A 7,414-nucleotide genomic window follows, 5' to 3' on the forward strand; every position below is an offset into this window, starting at 1 on the left:
AAATCCAGATTTTGCTTATATCATTCAATATTTGTTCACAAAATACTTTTCCATCCCAATGTAATGAGATGCTATAGACAATAAGATAGAATGGCCCTTGTTTCCAGCTGTACAACTGCTAGAAGCTGTGTGTAAGACCTCTTAAAGTCTCATAGTAAGTGTAAACTTGTCAGTCATGTCAAGACTGCAAGCAATGATGAATTTTTCAGTGTAGTACCTTCCTCTGTGTGGCTTTCCAGTGCAGTCTGTGGCATTGCAGACAGTTTGTGCTCCCTCATGGCCGGCCTCCTAAGGTGATGTAGTCCCGCATGGAAATACTACTTCCCCATTTTTCCCTGCCTTGAGGAGGAATGGAAAGTAAAGTGATAGTGCTGCTGCTTCTTAACTCCAAAACAATCTTTTTCCTCTCATTTTCAATACTTTTTCTTCTGTTTTCGTGGAGATCCTAAATTGTCTTATGTAGCTTAATTTGATAAAATTCACGCCGGGATCAAACAGATCTCAAGTCTGTCAGGCCTTGCTGCTGCCTGGACATAACCCTTACTGAAAAGAAGCATTATGCCTTTTTTGGGTCCAGCACCCCCAGTATACACTATGTTTTCTTCTTCCAGCTCTTATCTTGTTGGGATGCTTTGCAAATGCGAACACACATGAATAATCTATGCTTAACAACATATTAATGTCTGAGAGTTGTATTATTTATATCTAACAATGAGCATTACGAATCTTTCATATGCTTTAATGATGATATGTTGGTGCTATACCTTGTCTCAGGGATCATTTTGCTACAGATGATGGAAGTCTTTCTCATCCAACACTATTACAATGCTAAAAAATAACAGGAGATAGGATGCTAAAACTTATTTTCTGTGCTTTTGTCAGCTGCGTGCGGCCGGGACAAAACCTCTTGGAAGCAAAGCTGCGTCCTGGGCGGCCAGCCTCGGCCTGCGGCGCGGCACGCTCTCCTGCAGAGCTCGAGCTCTTTGCACGGAGGTTGCCGCGTTCCCGCCCGCCCGCTGCTGCAGCTGCCCGCGGTGCCGGGCGCTTGCAGGCAGCAACGGCCGCTTGCAGGCAATAACGGCCGCAGCCCAGAGCTGTCCTGCCGCGAGGCGCGGCCCTTCCCGCCCGGTACCGCCGCCCCCGGCTCGAGTCGTTCTTCCCCTTCCCCCCCACGGCTGAAGGAAAGCAGCTTCCTTGCTTTCATCTTTTCTTCCACTCTTTTGGAAAGGATCGGAGAGAAAACACCGCTGGTGTTGCGGGCGGTGGCACGCTGGCTGGTTGCTTCCGAGGCGGGGCTGATGTTACTTGGTGTCGCTGGGCGCACAGAGCCGCTTTTGTAAGTGTGGGGAAGGTGAGGTGGTGGCGAAGTAGGAATGGGTGCTGCTCCCATCTCCTCCGCACTGAGGATGCTTTCCTAGTGGAATGGGATTGCATCGGGGCATTGAAAAAGACTTTCGAACTTTTGCACAGACGTTAAGATAAGAAATAATGCTCTTAAAAGTCTTCCAAAGTTGTTTTTCTTGACTCTTACATCTCTTTCTGGCAACTTTGAAGTTGTTTCTCACCTGTGGGTGTGATGATGTAGCAGGGCTGCAGGTGCGTATTTCCCCAGACACGACAGCCCTTTCACAAACTCCTTTTAATGTAAATGTTACAGAATCACAGAGTCATAGAATGGTTTGGGTTGGAGGGGACGTTTAAGATCATATAGTTCCACCCCCTGCTATCGGCAGGGACTCCTCCCCCAAGACTAGGTTGCTCACAGCTATGTTACATGAGAAGATTCTGTACAATATAATTTTAAAGTAAACAAAGGAAACTGCTGGAATTAGATTGTGTCACATGGTGGAATAGAAGATGTGTTTTGAGGTTTAATTTGAATGATAGCTTTCCTTTTGCTATGTACTGCTTAAGCTTTACATGCATTCCTCTTGTTTTCCCCCACCTCAAAAGCTGGCTGTGTACCAGCTGAGTATTGAAAAGCTTCTGTAAAGGCTTTCCTGTTTCAGGGGATGTAAGCTGTTACTTTAAAACAAATAGGATTGGATTGTTTATATTGGGTCTTACATTATACAATCATTGTATTACAGTGCTTTGAATTGTAAATGTGTGGAGAAAGGCTGTTTCTGGGAAATATGATTTTGCAGCTGTTAGGCAGAAGTGCTTTTGTGTGTTTTTTTGGGAGACTTTTTTTGAAGTAGGGAAAATAAGGGCTCATAATCTGGTCCTGTTTGTACATCTGGTTATCTCAGTGTGCTCCTCTGCTCTCAGACCAGGTGTGTGGTTCTTGCTTTTAATCACCTAGGGTAATATTCCTTTCATTGCTGTTAGCCTACCAGTCCGGTAATTTCTTTCCACAGCTGCTCATTATCAGAAGCTAAGGGTATATATGAGGAGAAGAGGGATTGAAATGCAAGAGATTTCCAAAAATGCATTTTTCTATAGTTTTAGGGATAATTGCAATTATAAGTGATTGCAATAGTACAGGTCATAGATCCCTAGCATTAAGTATGTTTTTATGGTGCTAAAATTATGTTCTCAGACAGAAAAACACCTCGACATTGTGAGATAAAAGAGTTTATTGCAACAATAGCTATAGTGTCAGCAGCGTTTTAGTGCTTCAGCAGTCCCATTCAAAGGTTATTTAATGGGACTGGTATCGGTATAATTAGAAGTGATGCTGATTAATCTGATGTTATTCTCTGCTATGTGTTCTGTATTATTTTCTTGCAGTATGAGAATTACTCTCTTATTCTTTCTTTTCCTGTGTAGGAGTTCATCATTGTCTCAAAACTGTTCAAATGCCTTTGAAGCAGCAGGTTGGAGCTGAGGGGGAAAAAAAAAAGAAATCATACATAGAGTTTTAATTAACCACAGGATGTCTGTACCACAAAAATCTTTTTTTGTTTTTTTGGGAAGTGTTCTGGTACCAATTATTTTTCTTTCCTTTACGTAAAAGCTACTCAGTAAGCACAGTGATTGGCTCTTTGTTGTACAATATTAGATTCTATTTCAAAAAGTATAATACAGCTGCTGTATCTGCTGAATCCAGGACTTTAATAAAGATGATTTATATTGTCTTTGGCAAGTACAATGAAATGATACATTGCATTCTCATTTCTTCATGCACTCTAAAAATGTGTCTTTTCTTTAGTGTATCATTTTACATTAGTAAGTTAACGGGAATAATTCCTAAGATTTTATTGAAAAGTATTTTAAAACAAAACAAGTATTTATTTATAAGGAGAGATTTCATTATTTCAACTATCATTAATATTACTCTGTCCTCAACAAGTAAGCTTTTGCTATCACTCAGACAGAAATAGATGAATTATTTCTATAGCTTAATCTTAAATTTACTGTTGACGCTTTTTGAACATTTTCGTACAGTTCTTCTGATACTGAGTTGAAAAACTTCATATCCTTCCTGGGGGGAAATGAGTGAAAGTACAATTAAGCAGTAGTTACAAGTTAATTGGCTGTATGTAACAGCTACCCTGTTGATGATAATCATTTACAGCTTCTAGCTTCTTTATCAATTTACAGTCACTGTAGCTAGTATGAAGTGTTTTATGTGAAGTTGTCCAGGCAATAAGTTATTCAGTATACTCAATGTGTATTTGAGCATATGTGGGCACCTCTGATAGTTTTTTCTTTTTTTTTTTTTTTTTTTTTTTTTTTTTTAGTAGATTGTTATCCATCATTGGAAAACCCTTGACAAGAAATTTGGTCTGTTATAGGGACATTGTTTGAAAAAGTGTAGGGTTTTAACCAGCCTGGAATACTAATTGTAGTCTTCGAGGGACATGATATAATGGAATATTTTTCTTTGAATGGCTTCTCTGCACTAGCTTGTGGTACTGTGATTCTTCTGGCTACTGTTACTAATTCGTTGTACTTTGTTAGAGTGAAGAAAATAGTAGCGCAACATCTTTCATCTCAGAGTTCTTTTATGTGTTGTTCCATACTGAATATCACTCACAAACAAGATGCTTTCGCTTCCTATGGACGCAGAAAAGCATCATACCTCTGATAGTGTGGTTTGAAAGGTTCCTCCGAGACAAAGATAGGAAGAGGGTTTTAATAACCATAGTTTTTTGTTTTGGTTTTATGTAACATCACTTTTGTTGGCCTCATTTTTTTTTTTTTAAGTGTTTCTAAAAGCACCAAAATAAACATATAATGTTTTGTGTGTTTTTCTCAGTAGAACTATCTGTACTTCAATCTGGAGGTTTCGTCTGAAAGATTTCTGACAGTGTCTTTAAAGACACTGTTTGGGTATTTTCTATTTCAGGTCATTTCAGTTAATTATTTGTAATGTTTTGGTTTCTGATGAATACCTATTATTGTGTGCAAATGGTGATCTTGGTTTATTTAGTTGTTCTGAATAAGAAGAAATTTTAATTATTTTATGTAATGATTATGACATAGGTTAGAAACATCCAGATTTCAGCAGATGATTCTCTATATCAGAAGTTCGGAGGAACTAGCATTTTTTTTCTTTCTGAGAACCGTGGTTTGCAGTATGATGTTTTCTTTATAAATAAATCGTTGACTATTAAATTCTCTTTGTTTCTTTCCAGAAGATCTGATTACAACTGTTATCCTGCGGTTTTACAAATATGTACTGCTTTAATATTTAAAAATAAGATTTTCAGCTCACGTGCTGTTATTTCCAGCGCAACTGAGCAGGAATGCATATGAGGCTTTATGTCTGTATCCTTAGACTGGCTGCAGTGTGGTCTCAAGTGTGTTTTGAATTGGCCTCAACAGATTAGTTAACAGGGAGAAGTCCTCTTGAGCTGGAGAGAAAAAGAAGCAGAGGTTTGTGGTATCCTCTTAACTCTTGGCCCACCGTATTATGAACTACCCCTTGCATAAATTGGAGGCAGACATGACTCAAGATGTCCTGAAGTCCATCTATCTGCCCTTTGAGAGTCATACTTGGATTAAAATGTCAGTATTACTGTACAGTACTGTGTAAATTGTCACTCGTAATACCTTCTGCAGGGAGACCTTAGACTGCTAGAGTAGTTCTGATAATATGGGTGCATTCTGCAAGTGTTTTGTTCTGATGTTCACTTCTAAATCAACATTGCTGGAAATGACAAAGGAATTGTGTATGGGAACTGCTGAATCATGGCCTGAACCTCTGATTGATCACCTGAGGTGAGCAATGAGTCAGCCACAGGAGCACAGCTGAAGGCAATTCACCTGTGCTACTGGAAGGGGTGGAGCCTGGCTGCACCTCTCCTAGACCCATTTAAGAGCTGACTGCCAGGGGGGAGGATCTCTTTCTGGAGATCTTTCCTTTGGAGTTTTACAGTGAGCCCAGGATGCAGGTAAGCATTCTATCTATTCTCTTTTGTGAAATAACCAGCTTAGCCATACTCTCTGGTATATTTCATAATTATAACATCTGTACCTTCATTGATTATAGAAACTGCAAACATCATTATTCAACCTTTTCCTTCCAGAGCACTCTTGAAAATGACGCTATCTTCGATAGTCTTCACTGCTAACTCTTTGTGAGCACTGGCAAAAACAATCCCAGCTGCCCTAGCAGCTCTAGGAGAGGCTGGCAGAAGGACATGCTGTCTGAAAGCAGGTGTGTAATCTGGATTAGGTTTGTTCAATTGTTCCTGTAAAAATCATTTATTCCTAGTGATGAGTCCTGGCTGGATGAATGTTATAGAGTTCTGAGGCTTTTAGAAAACATAAAAATGGATATGGCATTTCAATAACTATTTATAAAAGCAACCATCCATAATGAAGTACATACATATATCAGAACAATTTTAAGAAGGCATTCATCATAATTATGAATAGAAAGATCTCAGCAAAACCACTGCAGTGCATGATTTGCATTCTTACAGTTCTGCATCCTTAATGAAATTTTCTTTGGCCAAGTACTGGAAGAATGCAAATTCATCTTGTGATTTTTAAGGAAACAGAGTCCAACTTCTGCCTGAAGCTGTAGAAAATACCTTTTAGCATCCTTAAGCTGTTCTCTTAAAAGAAATTCTCATAGTAGTGCTGTGGTTAAATGCTACAACTTTGCTGAAATACGTAATGTAGAACTGAGTTGTTTGTAGGAATTAATCTGTTTTAATTTTTTTTCCCAGGTAAGTTTGAGCACACTTGCACGTTACACAGGTGGTTTTGTTGTTGGCCATATTTTGTTTTTGTAGTCATTACTAGGAATCTGTTGTAGGTGCATCAAGGGAACTCTATATGCACTCATTCTTGCAGGGAAAATTCAGGATACCTAGATGCACCTAAAGAAATGTTTAAGTGTGATGTACACAAGGATTTGAAAGTGAAAATTCAGTCTAATTCCAGACTACCATAGGAATGAGACCAAAATCTCTTCTCATTTTGCACTAATAAAAAACCTGCAGAATACTTTAGCAGAATTTGATTAGGTGTTTCACAGACCCTCCATGCACTTTGCGTAAGATCTACCAATAGTTCTTGCAGGATGAAAATGTATGCTTTATATTCAGCAGCAGCTGAAGAGGCTTAATGTGGGACCTAATTATTTCTTCCAGCTGTGACTAAGCAGCCAGTTAGAAACAGCTGCTGTGAGAAACAGTGTGGGCAGCAGTTGTGTGGTACAGGTGAGGGAAGCTTCAAAAAGACAAAAATAGCCATTCAGTAGTGGCAGGAACAGTGTGGGCAAACAGCAAAGGCAGGAAGAAATGCTCCTCAATTATTGAACATGAATGGGGGGTCTGTAATTAAAGATTCATTTCTCCTCTGTCATAGGGAATGAGATGAGGTTGCTGCAGAGCTAATGGGCCAAGGATTCCTGTGGCTGGGGATTGCAGAGAGATGCTGTGCTGTGCATGTGGTCCCTCTGCTGTTTGGACTGTGATTTTAGTCACTGCATTTTTTTACCCCTTCTTTCAGGCCTACCACCTCTGGCTAGGAATACAGGTGGCTAAGTGACATCTACGCTAACTGTAGCAGTTTTCATCACAAGGATTCAGTTGTGTTTGAAGCCATCACCCTTTCTGGATGATGCAAAGACTCTGCAGAGCATACTGAGGAGAACATCGTAAAGGTATGTGATTCTGAGAATGTCTGTCAGTCAGTGAAACTTGAGCAAGTGTATGTATTTGGAAAGTTGTGGGGGGGGCTGCATAGGCAGTTAACCTGATGAGCTACACAGATCTCTGCATCTCCTGGAAGAGTTGGTGAGAAGGTACTAGTAACATTGCAGACTGCGTATTAACCAGAGCAAATAGGAAGCCTGTGGTGCATATTTGCTGTAGTTTCTATTTCCCTATAAACTTTACAATTTTGTAAAGCTTTGTTCTGCATGGTCTTCGTACTCTTAGAAGTCCCCCTTTCTTGCATATATTCTAATCAGTATCTTATTGGTTGCTGAGGCTACAGCTCTGGTGTCATA

At 39.7% G+C, this 7,414-nt stretch overlaps 1 long non-coding RNA gene across 1 annotated transcript; it reads left to right on the forward strand.

Moving 5' to 3' along the window:
- The first annotated feature begins 1,004 nt into the window (after positions 1-1,004).
- Positions 1,005-7,060, forward strand: LOC104911903 (uncharacterized). The gene is made up of 3 exons (XR_014884916.1): positions 1,005-1,336; positions 5,478-5,608; positions 6,913-7,060. It is a non-coding gene; the product is annotated as an uncharacterized LOC104911903 (long non-coding RNA).
- The last annotated feature ends 354 nt before the right edge of the window (positions 7,061-7,414 follow it).

The sequence above is a fragment of the Meleagris gallopavo genome, chromosome 8 (assembly GCF_905368555.1).
Source record: "Meleagris gallopavo chromosome 8, MGAL_WU_HG_1.1, whole genome shotgun sequence".
Taxonomy (NCBI): domain Eukaryota; kingdom Metazoa; phylum Chordata; class Aves; order Galliformes; family Phasianidae; genus Meleagris; species Meleagris gallopavo.